This window comes from Xenopus laevis, chromosome 2S, assembly GCF_017654675.1.
Source record: "Xenopus laevis strain J_2021 chromosome 2S, Xenopus_laevis_v10.1, whole genome shotgun sequence".
Lineage (NCBI taxonomy): Eukaryota > Metazoa > Chordata > Amphibia > Anura > Pipidae > Xenopus > Xenopus laevis.
The window spans coordinates 52,883,936-52,903,099 of NC_054374.1; the positions used below are offsets into that span (position 1 = coordinate 52,883,936).

At 42.9% G+C, this 19,164-nt stretch overlaps 1 protein-coding gene across 1 annotated transcript in view; it reads right to left on the reverse strand.

Annotated features, from left to right (window-relative positions):
• LOC108709434 (potassium voltage-gated channel subfamily D member 3) overlaps positions 1-19,164 on the reverse strand; it is a 584,836-nt gene that overhangs the window by 68,623 nt on the left and 497,049 nt on the right. The window lies entirely within an intron of this gene.

A 19,164-nucleotide genomic window follows, 5' to 3' on the forward strand; every position in this document is an offset into this window, starting at 1 on the left:
CTGAAAAGAGATACATCTCTCATTACCATTATGTTTACTCAGAACATGATCTGCTATTGCTGAGGACACATGTTTTCTCCCAATGCATGCCACATGTTCCAAAACTCTGTCTTTAATTATCCTAGATGTCTTCCCTACATATTGACCACCACATATACAAGAGGCCAGATATACATTTTCTGTTTAACAATTGACATAGGTTTTACACTCATATTCTTTCTCTGTAGTGGTACTCTTAAAGGTTTTAGATACATTCATAAATTTGCATGCTTTGCATATTTTGGCTCCACATTTATATGTTCCATAGAATTTAAGCCAACTGGAAGATTTCTCTTTTTCCGGTAACATACTAGGGAATACATATTTTGCTATGGTTTTACATCTCCTATAGGAGAACCACAATTTTCTCACATTCACTAAAGGGTCCAACTCTATCAATTTCCAATGTTTTAATATAATTTTTCTGATCTTATCAGCCTCACTACTGTAGTCAGTTACAAAATGTATGTCTGAATTTTCTTTTCTTATGTCTATTTTTTCTTTTTCTAGCATCTTGTCTTAATAGATCTTTACGTTCACTGCCTACTGCTCGCTCATATGCTTTTTTAATACACATTGTATCATAGCCTCTACTGATTAGTCTGTCCCATAGATCCATTGCCCCCTCCTGGAAGGCATCCCAAGTGTAACAAATCCTCCTCAATCTGAGAAATTGTCCAATCGGGATACCCTCCAGGAGTGGCCCTGGATGACAGCTTTCTTTCTTCAGAAGTGAATTCCTGCTGATTGGTTTCCTATACACATCTGTTTCGACCTTTCCCTTATCATGAAATAATTTTATATCTAGGAATTCTACACTTGAATCTCCAATATTATATGTGAATTTTATATTGCAAGGGTTCTCATTGCAATATCTTACAAACTCTCCTATCTGTTCTTTGTTACCTCTCCAAACCACAATCAGATAGTCTATGAATCGATAATATTTCACTAAATTCAGTTTCCATGGTGATCTATCTCCAAAGATGTGGAATTTTTCTATCCAACCCATAAATAGGTTGGCATATGAGGGCGCAAATTGCGCCCCCGTAGCCGTACTGCACCTCTGGAGGTAGAATTGTCCATCATAGACAAAGTAGTTGTGGTTTAGAAGGTATTCTACTGATTCTAGGAGGAATTCATACTGCTCATTAGAGTACATATTATAACATTCCAAGCAGAATTTCAGTGCCCTCAATCCCAAATGAAGCTCAATCGAAGAATATGGAGCCGTAACATCCAATGTGACCCATACATAATTCTCCTCCCATGTCACATGTTTAATTTATTAATTGCATCACCACTATCTTTTATATATGAAGTCAAATTCTGAACAAGCGTCTGTAAACGTTTATCTACATATTCTCCTAATTTTTCATTTAGAGATCCATTACCAGCTATTATTGGTCACCCTTTTGGGTCCTTTATGCTCTTATGTACCTTAGGTAATGTATGAAAAATTTGAATTCTCGGTCTCTCACACCAAATATAGTCAAATTCTTTTATATTTAAAATCCCCACAGATTTGCCATATTCAATTTTCTTACGTAATTTCACTTGGAACATTCTGGTAGGGTCACATGTTAAAGCTCTATATTGCTTATCATCATTCAGCTATAATGTACTTTTCATAATATTCCCTATCAAGGACCACAATTGCTCCACCCTTATCTGATTTGCGTATCACTATTTTGTTGTTTTCCTTTAATGTTTTTAGGGCTTGGTATTCTGCTTTGGTTAAATTTCTCCTTTTTCTGTACTCTCCTTTATTCTCTGTTAATATCACATACCAGCTCATAGAATCTGTCCAAAAATGGACCACTATGTCCCATTGGATAAAACGTTGATTTCTGGCCCTAATCTGTATGTATCACTTCTCCACTCAATATCTGTCCTAATACACCCTCATTAGTACCTTGTTCTAATATATCTTCATTTACTTTTAGTTGTTCTATTATATGTAAAACATCCTATGTAACTGTCAGGGCCCGTAGGCACAATTTGGAGTGCGGACCAAGGAGGAAGCCAATAGGCAAACACAGTTTGCGGTACAATGGATTAGGCAGAAGAATCGTCAGTTCAGGCAAAGGTCGGTCCAGGCAGCAAGGTTTCGTGGTCGAGGTTTCAGGCAAAGGTCAGTCCAGGCAGCGAAGAATCAAGGTCGAGGTTTCAGGCAAAGGTCGAGAATCAAGAATCAATCATACGAAAACACCCAGGAACTCTAGATAGAAGAACCTATACTCGGGCACTGAGAGAACCTTCTGGCGACCTTAAATAGGTGGATTTTCGCGTCAAAACACGCTAGGTGACGTCACAGGATGTGCGTCAGAATATGCGCCAGAATATGCGCCAGCGTCTAAGGATGCACCAGCATTAATACGCTGCGTAAAAACGCCAGCGTAACGCATTACGCTGGCGTCTGACGGCCGCATGGCCTCTTCTGGGCGCCGAGGACACCTTACAGTACCCCCTCCTCCACGGGGGGCCTCCAGACCACCAAGGCTGGGTTTCAGAGGAAATCTTCTATGAAATCTCCGAATTCGAAGAGGAGCATGAATGTCTGAATGTTTGACCCAGGAACATTCTTCAGGGCCGAACCCCCTCCATTCCACTAAATACTGAAGAGAGCCCCTGGACACCCGAGAATCCAAAATTTTTTCCACTTCAAACTCCTGATGACCATCAACAGATACAGGAACTGGCGGAGAAGAAACATGACCAACAGCAGCCGGCTTGAGGAGAGAGACATGAAAGACATTCGGAATCTTCATCTCTGGGGTTAACTGAAGACGAACAGCCACAGGGTTTATGAGTTCAATAATGGGGAAAGGGCCAATGAATTTGGGACCTAATTTAGCAGAAGGAATTTTAAGACGAATGTTCTTAGTAGAGAGCCACACCTTATCACCAAGAGCATACTGTGGAGGAGGTGAACGCTTCTTATCAGCAAAAAACTTTTGAATGGAAGAACTCTTCTCAAGGTTGACCTTCGTGGCTTGCCAAATGGCAGACATATGGGAAACTTGGTCGTTGGCAGCTGGCACATTGGAGAGGAGTACATCTTGAGGGAAAGCGAAAGGGTGTTGCCCATAAACACAAAAAAAGGAGATCTGTCTGAAGAGGCGTGAAGAGAATTATTGTGAGCAAATGCGGCCCAGGGAAGTAAATCAGCCCAATCATCTTGGCACAAGGAAATATGGCATCTTAGGAATTGTTCAAGAGCTTGGTTGACACATTTAGAAGCTCCGTTGGACTGAGGATGATAGGCAGAGGAAAAATGTAATGAAATATTGAGAGATTTGCATACAGACCTCCAAAACTTGGAAATGAACTGTGAACCTCTGTCAGACACTATTTCCAAAGGAAAACCGAGAAGGCGAAAAATGTGTTGAATGAAAAAATTAGAAAGTTCCAAGGCAGAAGGTAATTTACGGAGAGGGATGAAGTGAGCCATTTTGCTGAACCTGTCAATTACCACCCAAATGACTGTACAACCACGGGAGGGAGGAAGATCCACAATAAAGTCCATGGCCAAATGTGTCCAAGGCCGAGAATGGGTAATGGTAACAGTAATCCCTTGGGGGAGGTGTGACAGGTTTTAGATGCGGCACAAATGGAACAGGAAGAAACAAATTCTTTAACGTCTTTCCGGAGGGATGGCCACCAAACAAGACGGGATAATGACTCAGTAGTCTTCTTGATTCCAGGATGGCCAGCCTGCTTGGAACTGTGTGATTGAAGAAGAATAGATTGATGAAGATCTGGGGGAACAAAGGCCACACCAGGGGGTGTATCAGCTGGAGCAGAAGTTTGAGCAGACAGGATTTGAGACCCCATAGAAGGAAACAAAGCAGCCACGTCGCCCCAGCCGACGGAATAATCGGTTCTTCGTCCTTCAAAGAAGAGTCCACAGGAGAAAAACTTCTGGATAAGGCATCCGCTTTTTTGTTTCTAGAACCAGGTCGGAAAGTATTGACAAAATTAAAACGTGAAAAGAACAAGGACCAACGAGCCTGTCTGGGGTTCAGATGTTTAAGGGTTTGAATGTATTCCAAGTTCTTATGGTCTGTAAAAATGGTCACAGGAACTGCGGAACCTTCAAGAAGATGCCTCCATTCTTCTAATGCTAACTTGACCACCAGAAGTTCACGATTGCCAACGTCATAATTGCGTTCTGGAGGAGAAAATTTTTTAGAAAAGAAAGCACATGGATGAAGTTTCCCATCACAGAGTTGTCGTTGAGAGAGAACGGCTCCAGCACCTATGTCAGAGGCATCGACTTCAATGAAGAAAGGTAGAAGGGGGTCTAAATGTCTTAGGACAGAGGCCGAGGAGAAGGAACTTTTCAGGGATTCAAAAGCTTCTTTGGCTTGAGAAGTCCATACATCGGGTCTTCCACCTTTACGGATGAGAGCCAAAATTGGAGAGATCCTAGACGAAAATCCTTTAATGAATTGTCTATAATAATTGGCAAAGCCAATGAATCTTTGTATAGCTTTGATACAGTACTAGTGGGTAAAGGTCATTCTTGAATAGCAGAAATCTTGGCTGGGTCCATCTCAAAGCCTTCAGAAGAAATTATATAGCCCAAAAATGGAATCTTAGGAGTCTCAAAAGAACATTTTTCCAGCTTGGCAAACAAGGCATTCTTCCTTAGGCGAGAAAGAACCTCCCGAACATGGATTCTATGCTCATCAAGATGTTTTGAGAAAATAAGAATATCATCCAGGTAAATGACTACATACAGCCCCAACAGATCTCTGAAAATATCGTTGACGAACTCCTGGAAGACTGCAGGCGCTTTGCAGAGTCCAAAAGGCATGACCAGGTACTCGTAATGACCATCCCAAGTATTAAACGCAGTCTTCCATTCGTCATAATCCCGGATTCGAATCAAATTGTATTCCCCTCTGAGATCCAACTTTGAAAAAAATACAAGCTCCTTTGAGTTGGTCAAAAAGTTCTGATATGAGGGGTAAAGGGTAGCGATTCTTGGCTGTAATCTTGTTTAGACCCTGGTAGTCGATACAAGGTCGAAGGCTACCATCTTTTTTCTCTACGAAGAAAAACCCCGTCCCAGCCGGAGAAGAAGAAGGGCGTATAAATCCACGCTGAAGATTTTCTTGTACGTATTCCTTCATGGCTTTAGTCCCTGAAGGGGAAAGAGGGTAAGTTCTACCTCGAGGAGGCATGGTGCCGGGAAGAAGATCAATGGGGCAGTCGTAGGATCGGTGTGGGGGAAGGATTTCTGCCGACTTTTTACAAAAGACATCACCAAAGTCCTGATATGCCTGAGGTAAAGAATGAAGATTTATTGAAGAACAAGACAATTTCAAGACTGCATTATGGGGCAAACACTTTAGTCGACAATATGGACTCCACTGGGAGATCTGATTTGCAGACCAATCAATAAGGGGATTGTGGAGTTGGAGCCAAGGTAAGCCCAGGACTACAGGCGTAGAAGGGCAATTTATAATAAGAAAAGAAAGTCTCTCCACATGCAGTGCCCCAATCATAACGGAAAGTTCTGATGTGGCATGTGAGATGAAGGCTGAAGATAATGGTCTGTCATCTATCGCCAGGACTCGAAGAGGAGCCGTCAAAGGAAGTAGAGGAATGTTGTGCCGAACAGCAAACGCCTTGTCCAGGAAGTTTCCTGCAGCCCCAGAGTCCAGAAATGCTTGCGTCGAAATTTGCTTCGCCGAGACTTGAAGCTGTAGTGGAAGCAAAAAGCGACGAGAAGGTTGATGAGGGAAAGGATCAATTCCGCTCAGGTGAGTCTCCCCAAACTTACCTAGGCGCGAACGTTTCCCTGCTTCATAGGACAATTAAAGGCAAAGTGAGCCTTGCCACCGCAGTAGAGACATAAGCCGGCAGTACGTCTGCGTAACTTTTCCTCCTCGGATAAGCGTGCTCCCCCGATCTGCATGGGCTCCTCAGAAGATGCAGAAGTTGGAGTGGCGACAGGGGTAGTAGGAAGGAACGGTCTCTGGAATCGGGGAGCCAGGGGAGGAAGAAATTTCTTGCTTCTCTCTCTATCGGACATATGTTCACGCATCCTGGTATCAACTTTGATGGCAAGAGCGATGAGGTCTTCCAATTGCTCTGGAAGATCCCGAGATACCAGGTCGTCCTTTAGGCGAGTAGAGAGACCCTGGTAAAAAACCGCATGGTAGGAATCATTATTCCAATTTGTCTCTACGGCTAACGTGCGAAAGTCTATGGCATACTCGCTGACGCTGCGACTCCCTTGGCGAATCTGCAGCAAACGGGAAGCAGTGGTGGACACCCGGCCGGGTGCATCGAAGACCTTGCGAAAAGACTGGAGAAACAACTCGACATCGTGAGTAAGGGGAGAGTTCTTCTCCCACAAGGGGGACGCCCACTCCAAAGCCTTCCCTTGGAGATGAGTAATCACGAACCCCACTTTAGCCCTCTCAGAAGGATATTGCGAAGGCTGGAGCTCAAACTGGATTTGGCATTGGTTGACAAACCCACGACAGGACTGTGGATCTCCATGGTAGAGTGGAGGAGCTGGAACCTTAGGCCCTGAAGCATGAGAAGAAGAAATGCCGACCACCGGAAGAGGAGCTGCTGCGGCAGCTGGAGGATTAATAGATAATTTCTCTAAGATGGCCTCCAGCGCTTGACCAAAATGGACCTGCTGAGCTTCGTAGGATTCCATACGTGTAGCCAGTCCACGGAATGCTCTTCCAAAATCGGGAGGAGGCGGAGCTTCCTCAGAAGGGTCCATGGTCCGAGTATACTGTCAGGGCCCGTAGGCACAATTTGGAGTGAGGACCAAGGAGGAAGCCAATAGGCAAACACAGTTCGTGGTACAATGGATTAGGCAGAAGAATCGTCAGTTCAGGCAAAGGTCGGTCCAGGCAGCAAGGTTTCGTGGTCGAGGTTTCAGGCAAAGGTCAGTCCAGGCAGCGAAGAATCAAGGTCGAGGTTTCAGGCAAAAGTCGAGAATCAAGAATCAATCATACGAAAACACCCAGGAACTCTAGATAGAAGAACCTATACTCGGGCACTGAGAGAACCTTCTGGCGACCTTAAATAGGTGGATTTTCGCGTCAAAACGCGCTAGGTGACGTCACAGGATGTGCGTCAGAATATGCGCCAGAATATGCGCCAGCGTCTAAGGATGCGCCAGCGTTAATACGCATGGCCTCTTCTGGGCGCCGCCATCTTGGACGCGCCGAGGACGCCTTACAGTAACAAAGTTCTCATCTATCTCAATATTCTCATTACTTATCTCACTTCCCAAATCCTGAACCCTATACTCCTTTATTTTCTTGATGTTAAAGAAACGATTAAGGGTTAGGGAACGCATAAATCTATTTACATCCACATGGTATCAAATAAGGAAAAGTGATTTGATGGACAGAACATCAGTCCTTTATTCAGAACCTGTTTCTCATCTGATGTTAAATTATAAAATGAGATATTAATAACTAAATCTTTGTCATCTTGTTCATATCTTGGAAAATTCACTTCACCTTTCGCTGTGCTCGTAGATTTTTCTTCTTTGTCCCATTTCTTTTCTCTTGAACCTTTATTTCCCCTTTGCTTACTTCTCTGACTGCTTCACTCCTTTCCTGATGTTTCATATCCTTTTGTCTCTTTGTTTTCTCCTTCACAATTGTCATTTGTTGTTCTGCCTCCTCTTGACTTAGATCCACATCGCTGTCTGCAGTCTCTAAAAAATTACCCCATGTATTGTGTCCATTTCTTTTGTAGGGGTAAAGCGTCTCTTATTTGATTTTTTCCATTTTCTCTGCTTCAAGATTGGCTTAATCCTTTCCCATCTATCTCTTTCTGTGTTTAGTTCCATTCCCCATGAATATATCCTTTCATTCTCATAATCTATTTTATCTCGTAGAAATTTTCTTTGCTTATTTCCATGATCTTGCTTTCCATATCTTCTAGTTCTCTCTTTATTTTATTTTCTTTTTGTTCATAATCTGGATATGATTCATATTTTTTCAGTTGTTTTTTAATCTCTTCTATCTCCTCCTTAAATCTAATCTGTTGTCTCTTATATTTCCTTATCAATATTCCCATCAGATTTAATGAGCATTCCGATAAAGCCAAATACCATTCATGCATTAATTCTGTATCTTGTAATTCAAATGCAGGGAACTTCTTTAAGCACAGGCCACGTGGAACTCTTTCAACTTCCAAATAATTTTCTAAGGTAGAAATTTCCCACCATACCTTTAGTTCTTTCAAAGACAGTTTTTGGAGTTTTTTAAAGAGGTTCAGCATTTCACCCTCTGTACTTTCCAAGTCAACACTCGTTTTAGATGTCATTAAATTCTTCTTATCAGTCTGAAACAATAGTTTAGCTTTTTCCCTCCGTTTCTGATAAATGGTAAATCATCACATATTTCTTCATTAGTATAGCTCTGCCCAGTAGCCATTTTACAACTGTAATATAGGATATAAAATTCCTTACAAGATATTTTTTTGTTGAAGTTTAGAATATTTCTCAATACATCAATCACAGAGTGCACATACAAGTTCTCATCCGTGATAAAAAATTCATATAACCATGTTCATACTATAAACTTTGGGATTCATTACATCATCTTCATGACTGGCATATCAAATTCTTCTTTCTGTGGTTTGGAGAGGTAACAAAGAACAGATAGGAGAGTTTGTAAGATATTGCGATGAGAACCCAGTAGAGGCTATGACACAATGTGTATTAAAAAAGCATATGAGCGAGCAGTAGGCAGTGAACGTAAAGATCTATTAAGACAAGATGCTAGAAAAAGAAAAAATAGACATAAGAAAAGAAAATTCAGACATACATTTTGTAACTGAATATAGTAGTGAGGCTGATAAGATCAGAAAAATTATATTAAAACATTGGAAATTGATAGAGTTGGACCCTTTAGTGAATGTGGGAAAATTGTGGTTCTCCTATAGTAGAAGTAAAACTATAGCAAAATATGTATTCCCTGGTAGAGAAATCTCCCAGTTGACTTAAATTCTATGGAACATATAAATGTGGAGCAAAAATATGCAAAGCATGCAAATTTATGAATGTATCTAAAACCTTTAAGAGCACCACTACAGGGAAAGAATATGAGTGTAAAACCTAAGTAAATTGTAAAACAGAAAATGTTATATATCTGGCCTCTTGTATATGTGGTTGTCAATATGTAGGGAAGACATCTAGGATAATTAAAGACAGAGTTTTGGAACATGTGGCATGCATTGGCAGAAAACATGTGTCCTCAGCAATAGCAGATCCTGTTTTGAGTAAACATAATGGTAATGAGAGATGTATCTCTTTTCAGGATATAGAAAATGTGAGGCCAGTTAAGAGAAAAGGAGATATTGAGAAAACACTTAACAGGAGAGAGGTGTGGTGGATGTTCACTCTAGAGCCAGCAGGTCTGAACAAGGATTGGGAAATCACATATTATTTAGATACCTAAAACAGTTAACAGAGTATAACATTCCATTTATAATATAAAGGAATATTACACATGAGATATAAAAATCTATTTTGAGGAGATGGAAAAGTATACTAAAAATGAATGAACATTTACACAAAAAAACAGAAAATGGGCAACAGATTGATGTAACAGATTTCTTTATTAGATGGTATTAGATGGTTTTAAACTGAAAAGTTTCTTTGTTTTTAAAAGGAATGTAGCAAACAAACATAAAGTAAATATAATGTGTGTACAACTTTAAATGTTTGAGAGGACCAGTATTGATGTCTATAAAGTTTGGGTTTGTTGTAACAGGAAACTATGCTCTGAGGAAGTGACCCTTTGAGGTTACAAACCGCGTCAGCAGCGTGTTTATTGTAAGGACTGCACTTTTTGCCATTATGTAATGGTTCACAATGGATAAAAATAAAGATGAGATATTTTAACAACTACTGCGGTTGATCCATGGCAACAAGTAAATGTAATCATTAAAATGTAAACATCAAATGAAAGAAAATGAAAGTAAAATTTAACTAAATAAATCCCAGGGGAAACGTTAACATTAACATACATATACAAGGTATTAAATAACAGTTTAGTGACAGATTATTACTGCCTGTTTAACATAAATAGTGATTTAACAAGATACAATCTATAAAAATACAATAGAGGGCACAAGTAAGCTTCTATAGACCATGTCCTTGACTGTTAAAAGAAGAAAAATATTACCCCCCATAAGCTCATTCTAGGTTTATTTAGAAAAGCATAAACACTGAATCTGAAAATAAAAGAAATTATTATAAATGTATTTTTTTTACATGGACACACCTGCCTCCACAGATCAAGGAAACCATGCAAGTCTTTCTGTGCTCACTGGGACCAGTTCCCTATAATAGTGTAATGCATCCCCTCCCTCACCTTGTTCCTTTGTGAAGTGATAAATTCTGAGATTGTATGTTAAACTTAAGGACGTAGATTTAGGTTATAGAATTCCTAACTTCACTATGGAATAAGCTGGGAGTCGTTTTGCATTACAATGTGAGCATAAAAGTTACTGTCATGGGAAAAAAAAAAATTTTCAAAAAGAATCAGTTAATAGTGCTGCTTGGAACTTAGATCAATTTGTTTTCGGAAAATAAAGCACTCTGAGTGCCATCACTAGGGATATAGCGAACGTCGGAAAAAAAGTTCGCGAACATATTCGCGAACTTGCGCAAAAACGCGAGCGGTTCGCGAACGGTTCGCGAACCCCATAGACTTCAATGGGAAGGCGAACTTTAACATCTAGAAAAGACATTTCTGGCCAGAAAAATGATTTTAAAGTTGTTTAAAGGGTTGCAACGACCTGGACAGTGGCATGCCAGAGGGGGATCAAGGGCAAAAATGTATCTGAAAAATCTGCCTGTGTGTGCTTGGAAGAGATAGTGTAGGGGGAGAGCTGTTAGTGATTTCAGGGACAGATGATAGTAAGTTTGCTGGCTAGTAATCTGCTTGATACTGCTCTGTATTGGAGGGACAGAAGTCTGCAGGGATTTGAGGGACATTTTAGCTTAGGTAGCTTTGCTGGCTAGTAATCTACTGTTCTCTTTAAACAACTGCCATACGTTGACCTTGTAGGCATTGTTTGCCCAGTTTTTTGGACGCAGCCACTGAAGCACAGTTGCCATAAAAAATATGCCATATAAATGCTGAAAATAGTAATTTTTCGCCATACGTTGACCTTGTAGACATTGTTTGCCCAGTTTTTTTGGTTGCAGCCACTGAAGCACAGTTGCCAGAAAAAATATGCCATATAAATGCTGAAAATAGTCATTTTTTGCCATACGTTGACCTTGTAGGCATTGTTTGCCCAGTTTTTTTGGTCGCAGCCACTGAAGCACAGTTGCCAGAAAAAATATGCCATATAAATGCTGAAAATAGTCATTTTTTGCCATATACGTTGAGTCAACGTATGGCAAAAAATGACTATTTTCAGCATTTATATGGCATATTTTTTCTGGCCTCTGTGCTTCAGTGGCTGCGGCCAAAAAAACTGGGCAAACAATGCCTACAAGGTCAACGTCATTGACCTTGTAGGCATTGTTTGCCCAGTTTTTTTGGCCGCAGCCACTGAAGCACAGAGGCCAGAAAAAATATGCCATATAAATGCTGAAAATAGTCATTTTTTTGGTCGCAGCCACTGAAGCACAGTTGCCAGAAAAATTATGCCATATAAATGCTGAAAATATGCATTTTTTTTGGTTGCAGCCACTGAAGCACAGAGGCCAGAAAAATTATGCCATATAAATGCTGAAAATATAAATTTTTTTGGTTGCAGCCACTGAAGCACAGAGGCCAGAAAAATTATGCCATATAAATGCTGAAAATATGCATTTTTTTGGTTGCAGCCACTGAAGCACAGAGGCCAGAAAAATTATGCCATATAAATGCAGAAAATATGCATTTTTTTGGACGCAGCCACTGAAGCACAGTTGCCAGAAAAAATATGCCATATAAATGCTGAAAATAGTCATTTTTTGCCATACGTTGACCTTGTAGACATTGTTTGCCCAGTTTTTTTTGGTTGCAGCCACTGAAGCACAGAGGCCAGAAAAAATTAAACCAGTAGGGTTTGCACCCTAGTTTGTAACGGTGGCGGAGGGAGGAGGAGGACGCTAAAGGACAGCTGTGTGTGGAGTCATGAGGCTTGAAGAGAAGGACAGCTGCATAGAAGTCAGAACAAGTCTTCCGGCGTGCAGTAACCCTCCGAGATCCACCCCTCATTCATTTTAATAAAGGTCAGGTAATCGACACTTTTGTGACCTAGGCGAGTTCTCTTCTCAGTTACAATCCCTCCTGCTGCACTGAAGGTCCTTTCTGAGAGCACACTTGAGGCTGGGCAAGACAAGAGGTTCATGGCAAATTGTGACAGCTCTGGCCACAGATCAAGCCTGCGCACCCAGTAGTCCAGGGGTTCATCGCTCCTCAGAGTGTCGATATCTGCAGTTAATGCCAGGTAGTCCGCTACCTGCCGGTCGAGGCGTTCTTTGAGGGTGGATCCAGAAGGGTTGTGGCGCTGCCTTGGACAGAAAAACATTTGCATGTCTGACGTTACAGACTGGCCAAAGGGCTTTGTCCTTGCAGGTGTGCTCGTGGCAGGATTACTGGCACCTCTGCCCCTGGAATGTTGATGAGTTCCTGAAGTGACATCACCCTTAAAAGCATTGTACAACATGTTTTGCAGGCTGGTTTGTAAATGCCGCATCTTTTCGGACTTGTGGTATGTTGGTAACATTTCTGACACTTTATGCTTGTACGAGGGTCTAGTAGCGTTGCGACCCAGTACAGGTCCTTCTCCTTAAGCCTCTTGATACGGGGGTCCTTCAACAGGCATGACAGCATGAAAGACCCCATTCTCACAAGGTTGGATGCAGAGCTATCCATCTCCGCTTCCTCATTATCAAGGACTGCATCATCCACGGTCTCCTCCCCCCAGCCACGTACAAGACCAGGGGTCCCCAAAAGGTCACCACTAGCCCCCTGGGAAGCCTGCTCCTGTTGGTCCTCCTCCTCCTCCTCCACAAAGCCACCTTCCTCCTCTGACTCCACTTCTGGCACCTCTCCCTGCGTTGCAGCAGGTGCCTGGGTTCGTTCTGGTGATTCCGACCAGAAATCGTGCGCTTCCAGCTCCTCGTCACGCTGGTCTACAGCCTCATCTGTCACTCGTCGCACGGCACGCTCCAGGAAGAAAGCGAAGGGTATTAGGTCGCTGATGGTGCCTTCGGTGCGACTGACCATATTTGTCACCTCTTCAAAAGGTCGCATGAGCCTGCAGGCATCGCGCATAAGCACCCAGTAACGGGGGAAAAAAATCCCCAGCTGTGCAGATCCAGTCCTACCACCCAGTTCAAAAAGGTACTCGTTGACGGCCCTTTGTTGTTGCAGCAGACGTTCCAACATAAGGAGCGTTGAATTCCAGCGAGTCTGGCTGTCAGAAATCAAACGCCTGACTGGCATGTTGTAGCGCTGCTGAATGTCAGCAAGGCGTGCCATGGCTGTGTAGGAACGTCTGAAATGGGCCGACACCTTTCTGGACTGGGTGAGAACGTCCTGGAATCCTGGGTACTTGGAGACAAAACGTTGGACTATTAAATTTAACACATGTGCCATGCAGGGCACATGTGTTAAATTGCCTAGTCTCAACGCTGCCAACAGATTGCTTCCATTGTCACACACCACTTTTCCGATCTGCAGTTGGTGTGGGGTCAGCCACCGATCGGCCTGTGACTGCAGAGATGACAGGAGTACAGATCCGGTATGGTTTTTGCTTTCCAGGCACGTCATCCCCAAGACAGCGTGACAACGGCGTACCTGGCACGTCGAATAGCCTAGGGGAGCTGGGGGTGCACAGGTGTGGAGGAGAGAGAAGGAGGACCCAGCAGCAGAGTAAGAAGAAGAAGAAGACGAGGTAAGAGAGCGATGGAGGAGTAGAGGTGGTGGCAGAACCGCGTGCAATCCGTGGCGGTGACACCAACTCCACTGTTGTTGTTGAGCTACCCATTCCCTGCTTCCCAGCCATTACCAAGTTCACCCAGTGGGCAGTGTAGGTGACATACCTGCCCTGACCATGCTTGGAGGACCATGCGTCAGTAGTCATATGGACCTTTGGCCCAACACTAAGTGACAGAGATGCGGTAACTTGGCTCTGCACATGTTGGTACAGGTGTGGTATTCCCTTTTTAGAAAAAAAATTGCGCTGGGTACCTTCCACTGCGGTGTCCCAATTGCTACAAATTTGCGGAAGGCCTCAGAGTCCACCAGCTGGTATGGTAAAAGCTGGCGGGCTAAGAGTGCAGACAAGCCAGCTGTCAGACGCCGGGCAAGGGGTGACAGTCAGACATTGGCTTCTTACGCTCAAACATGGCCTTCACAGAAACTTGGCTGGTGGCAGATGACTGGGAATGGAACAGGTGGTCAAGGTGGAAGGCGGAGTGGAGGGTGGTTCAGACGGGTCAAGGAGAGCAGAGGTAGAGCAGTAAGATGCTGGACCAGAAGGAGTGTGGCTTTTAGTTTGCCTGTTGCCTTTGAGGTGTTGCTCCCAAAGTGCTTTGTGCTTGCCGCTCATGTGCCTTCGCATAGAAGTTGTACCTATGTGGCTGTTGGGCTTACCAAGGCTCAGTTTCTGACTGCACTCATTGCAATTACAATGCTTTTGTCAGAGGCACACACATTAAAAAAATCCCACACTGCTGACTTTTTGGAAGTGTGCGATCTGGCGGTAACAGTAGAAGTTGGCGGCATTGGCGGCAATGGCGGGTGCGTTGGCCGGCTGAACACAGGTGCCGATACATGTTGTTGCCCTACTGATCCCTGCGGGCTGTCCTCCCTGCTTCTTCTAAGTCTTATTCTCCTACTGCCTCTCTGACTCTCCGTCTCTCCATCTGAACTACCCTCCTCTTGCTCTCTTCTACTAGGCACCCACAAAACATCAATCTCCTCATCATCATTCTCCTCAGATGCATCAATTTCTTCTGACACATCACAGAAGGAAGCAGCAGCGGGACCTCCTCCTCATCACTCATTATGTCCATCTCTATCGTGTTCTCTGCCAGAATTAAATCTGGTGTAAGGTCCTCATCTCCTTCATCTTCTTCTGGCAATAATGGTTGCGCATTACTCAGTTCAAGAAACTCATGGGAAAATAACTCCTCTGACCCCAGTGAAGAAGGGGCACCGGTGGTGGAGGAAGTGTTACGTGGGGTGGCCATAGCAGTGGAGGATGAGGAGGATGTTGTGGTAAAGTTAGAAACGGTAGAGGATGGGGTGTGCTGTGTAAGCCAGTCAACTACCTCTTCAGCATTTTGGGAGTTCAGGGTCATTGGCTTTTTTAAAACTGGGCAATTTGCTAGGGCCACAGGATTGCATAGCAGCACGGCCCCTAGCACGGCCTCTGCGTGGCGGCCTGCCTTTGCCTGGCATTATTTTTAAAAAAACAACAACAACAACAAAAACTCAGTTGGTTTTTCTGGAAACGATAATACACACAGCTAGATGGCGGGTTGGAAGAAACAGTGTGCAAATAATGCCTACAAGGTCAACGTATACACTACTACAGCGGTGGATACGGATTACGTAAAATATATGAATGCTGCTTGAAAAAAAGTAACTCAAGTGGTTTTTCTAGAGACGATAATATTATCAATATTTAGACAAAATGTGAACAAGCTCACACAGCTAGATGGCGGGTTGAAGAAAACAGTGTGCAAATAATGCCTACAAGGTCAACGTATACACTACTACAGCGGTGGATACGGATTACGTAAAATATATGAATGCTGCTTGAAAAAAAGTAACTCAAGTGGTTTTTCTAGAGACGATAATATTATCAATATTTAGACAAAATGTGAACAAGCTCACACAGCTAGATGGCGGGTTGAAGAAAACAGTGTGCAAATAATGCCTACAAGGTCAACGTATACACTACTACAGCGGTGGATACGGATTACGTAAAATATATTATGGCTGCTTGAAAAAAGTCACTCCGGTGTTTTTTCTGGAGACGGTAATATTATGGATATTTAGACAGAATGTGAACAAGGTCACACAGCTAGATGGCGGGTTGAAGAAAACAGTGTGCAAATAATGCCTACAAGGTCAACGTATACAATACTACAGCGGTGGATACGGATTACGTAAAATATATTATGGCTGCTTGAAAAAAGTCACTCCGGTGTTTTTTCTGGAGACGGTAATATTATGGATATTTAGACAGAATGTGAACAAGGTCACACAGCTAGATGGCGGGTTGAAGAAAACAGTGTGCAAATAATGCCTACAAGGTCAACGTATACACTACTACAGCGGTGGATACGGATTACGTAAAATATATTATGGCTGCTTGAAAAAAGTCACTCCGGTGTTTTTTCTGGAGACGGTAATATTATGGATATTTAGACAGAATGTGAACAAGGTCACACAGCTAGATGGCGGGTTGAAGAAAACAGTGTGCAAATAATGCCTACAAGGTCAACGTATACACTACTACAGCGGTGGATACGGATTACGTAAAATATATTATGGCTGCTTGAAAAAAGTCACTCCGGTGTTTTTTCTGGAGACGGTAATATTATGGATATTTAGACAGAATGTGAACAAGGTCACACAGCTAGATGGCGGGTTGAAGAAACAGTGTGCAAATAATGCCTACAAGGTCAACGTATACACTACTACAGCGGTGGATACGGATTACGTAAAATATATTATGGCTGCTTGAAAAAAGTCACTCCGGTGTTTTTTCTGGAGACGGTAATATTATGGATATTTAGACAGAATGTGAACAAGGTCACACAGCTAGATGGCGGGTTGAAGAAAACAGTGTGCAAATAATGCCTACAAGGTCAACGTATACACTACTACAGCGGTGGATACGGATTAAGTAAAATATATGAATGCTGCTTGAAAAAAAGTAACTCAAGTGGTTTTTCTAGAGACGATAATATTATCAATATTTAGACAAAATGTGAACAAGCTCACACAGCTAGATGGCGGGTTGAAGAAAACAGTGTGCAAATAATGCCTACAAGGTCAACGTATACACTACTACAGCGGTGGATACGGATTACGTAAAATATATTATGGCTGCTTGAAAAAGTCACTCCGGTGTTTTTTCTGGAGACGGTAATATTATGGATATTTAGACAGAATGTGAACAAGGTCACACAGCTAGATGGCAGGTTGAAGAAAACAGTGTGCAAATAATGCCTACAGGGCAAATAATGCCTAAAAGGTCAACTTATACACTACGGTAGCGGTAGTAAAATAAAAAAAGTAAAATAAAAAAAAATGAATATTAAAAAAAAAAAATTAAAGTTGGTGCTGCTGAACTACTAGGAGCAGCAGATTAGCACACCAGTCCCACTCCCCAACACTGCTAGACTAATAGCACTGGGCTCTTATAGTAGTAGTAGTAGTAGTAGTAAAAACAACAAAAAAATAAATAAAAGCAGTCCTTACAAGGACTACTGTTATTGCAGCAGTCAGCAGATGAGATCAGAAGCAGGACAGCTGCCCACTGCAGCTACATACAGAGCACTGCAGTAGAAGGTAGATTACTAGCCAGCAAAGCTACCTAAGCTAAAATGTCCCTCAAACCCCTGCAGACTTCTGTCCCTCCAATAACAGAGCAGTATCAAAACGATTACTAGCCAGCAAACTTTCAACTGTCCCTGAAATCACTAACAGGCAGCAGCTCTCTCCCTACACTATCTCTTCAGCACACACAGGCAGAGTGAAAAAACGCTGCAGGGCTTCGGTTTTTATAGGGAAGGGGAGTGGTCCAGGGGAGAGCTTCCTGATTGGCTGCCATGTACCTGCTGGTCTGGGGTGAGAGGGCAAAAAAAAGCGCCAACAATGGCGAACCCAAAATGGCGAACGTCGCGCGACGTTCGCGAACTTCCGGCGAGCGCGAACACCCGATGTTCGCGCGAACAAGTTCGCGGGCGAACAGTTCGCGACATCTCTAGCCATCACGCCAGCAATTAAAGGGATCCTGTCATCGGAAAACATGTTTTTTTCAAAATGCATCAGTTAATAGTGCTACTCCAGCAGAATTCTGCACTGAAATCCATTTCTCAAAAGAGCAAACTGATTTTTTTATATTCAATTTTGAAATCTGACATGGGGCTAGACATATTGTCAATTTCCCAGCTGCCCCAAGTCATGTGACTTGTGCTCTGATAAACTTCAATCACTCTTTACTGCTGTACTGCAAGTTGGAGTGATATCACCCCCCTCCCTTTCCCCCCCCAGCAGCCAAACAAAGGAACAATGGGAAGGTAACCAGATAGCAGCTCCCTAACACAAGATAACAGCTGCCTGGTAGATCTAAGAACAACACTCAATAGTAAAAACCCATGTCCCACTGAGACACATTCAGTTACATTGAGAAGGAAAAACAGCAGCCTGCCAGGCATTTCTCTCCTAAAGTGCAGGCACAAGTCACATGACCAGGGGCAGCTGGGAAATTGACAAAATGTCTAGCCCCATGTCAGATTTCATTTTTTTTTTTATTGAATATAAAAAAATCAGTTTGCTCTTTTGAGAAATGGATTTCAGTGCAGAATTCTGCTGGAGTATCACTATTAACTGATGCATTTTGAAAAAAGCATGTTTTCCGATGACAGGATCCCTTTAATTGCTGGCGTGATGGCACTCAGAGTGCTTTATTTTCCGAAAACAAATTGATCCAAGTTCCATATTGCCAGCGATTTAGATTCTAGCCGGCAGGAAGGCAGTTCAGGGAGATTAGTCACCCGAAGAAGAGGCGATTTGTCGCTGGGCGACTAATCTCCCCGAATATTCTCGTGTGTCTCTGCCCTTAGGGCAGGAGCAAATGGACAGATTTGAGGAGATTAAAGGTGGCCATACACAGAGAGATCCGCTCGTTTGACAATGTCGCCAAATGAGCGGATCTCTCCCCGATATGCCCACCTTGAGGTGGGCAATATTGGGCTGATCCGATCGTGGGCCCTAGTGCCCAACGATCGGATCCTAACGAATAGTAATGGGCGGTCGGATCGCTGGACCGTATCAACGAACAGATGTGGCTGCGATCCGACGGGATTTTTAGTCCCATCCGATCGAGATCTGGCCAACTTTCGGCCAGATCTTGATCGGGGAAGCCCATTGAAAC